Below are 1,999 nucleotides of genomic sequence, written 5' to 3' on the forward strand. Positions count from 1 at the left end.
GGGGCAAGGGGGAGGGCAGCGGGAGGCATGATGGGGGGGAGGCGAGGGTAGGGATATCGAGCGGGAGCGAGTTAAGGGCGGCAGGGTAGGCGAGATGGTCAAGATGGAACCATTGGGCGGCGTGGAGGTGGGAGGCGGTCAGACGGGTCGTGATTGTGTGGAAAAAGTGTCACAATCATTCTTTGCTTTTTTTTCGAGGAGAAGAGAGTTTATTTATTGCTCTGAAAGATGGTTTCAATCACGAGCAATAAGCTGCTCAACACGCACCGGGGATGCAAAACATCACACTCATCCGTTTAGCAAATTGCACGAGCTCGTGTGCGACTCCATTACTCTCTCTTCTAGAATGGGTAACATCCCATGGGGAGCCTGTCTCCAGCATCCAACGCCTCTTCGGATGATTTTCAGCTGTGATCGCCGGAGGTCTTCAGGAAACCTGCCACGGCACTACTGTCCATGGTTAATACGACCTGTTGATGGCACCATTCCGAGGCCAAACTTAGGCCCTCTTTGCAGGCTAGCGCCTCCAACTCCTCCGCATCCTTTCCATTGCCAATGAAGACCCAGGCAGGCTGCCAGCAGGACAGCGCCCAGATGGTCCCAAATGGCGACGCCCAGACCTCCTTCTCCCATTGCACTGTCAAAGGCTCCATCAACATTTATCTTTATCCACCCTCATCCGGTGGCTTCCACTTCTCCGAGGCCCTCTCCTTTTTATCAGGCCCGGCCCTTTGACCAGTGTCACTGATCGGGTTCTTTCGTTTGGCGTCAAACACTGGTCGTTGATGACTTGATGCCGGATGCCGCGCAGCTCGCCCTAATACTTGACCAGGAATCTTACTGAACCCTCTACCGATAGCTTGTCCGAGTCATGCACAATATTATTTCCCACCTGCCAGCTCCTCCATAAGAGCAGCATCACCATAGCTCCTCCATCAATCCCCAAACTGTCGATGAATGTTAGCAATGTCCACTGTTTCCTTATTGCTTTCCGTAGTGTACATGCATGATCACAGCGAATCAGAGCATGCGTACTCGATTCAGTTTCCTTGCCGCAGCTCTCACATTGATAAGATATTACAATGTGACGGCGGCACTTGTTTTCCTAGGTGGCCAGCCCATTATGGAACGCTTTCCATCCAAAAACTAAAATCTTGTGTGTGATTGGAATATTCCAGAATTTTTTCCAAATTGACCTTTGGTTCTGGTTGCTAGAGCTCGATTGCCACCCCCCATTCTCCTCTTCCCGAAGCCGGCTCGCTAACCTGTACGCGCTGCGGACCGAGAAGAACCCTGACTTCTAGTAAAACCAGGCCAGAAAGTAGAGATTCCTCAACCGCCGGGGACTGAACCCTGGTACCCATGAGTGGGGTTCTTTTTAGGGTCAGTTGGATCCATGCCACTACAATTTCACGAAGTTGGATTTCATGTTGAAATCCATGCTATTGAGTGGCATGATTTTCAACGTGAAACCCAATTTCATGGAGTTGTGGTGGCATGAATCGAATTTTCCCTTCTTTTTACCGACCGGACACCCCAAACCGCCGGACACCGGTTCCGGTTTACCGGACCGGTTTGACCGGTTACTGGTAGAAACCGGTCAAATTCAAATTTGAATTCAAAAAACTCAGTTCAACTGGTTCGTACCGGTTTACCGGCCGGTTTGACCGGTTTACCGGCCGGTTTGACTGGTTTGAATTCAAATCCAAATTTAAAATCGCATGTGTAACCGGTATACCGGCCGGTTAGACCGGTTTACCGGCCGGTTTGACCGGTTTACCAAGTGGGTCTTAATGGGCCGTCTCATTTTTTTCTTTTTCTTTTTTGTTTTAACTTTAAATGCCCGAAAAGTATGTTAAACAAACGAATTTTTGAGAAATTTTGACACCATTAAATTCATCGCACCTTGAAGTTTTTTTAGGATTTTTTTAGAAATTTTTCATTTTTTTGAATTCAAATTTGAATTTTGACCGGTTGGGTACCGGCCGGAACCGGAACC

The sequence above is a fragment of the Panicum virgatum genome, chromosome 6N (assembly GCF_016808335.1).
Source record: "Panicum virgatum strain AP13 chromosome 6N, P.virgatum_v5, whole genome shotgun sequence".
Lineage (NCBI taxonomy): Eukaryota > Viridiplantae > Streptophyta > Magnoliopsida > Poales > Poaceae > Panicum > Panicum virgatum.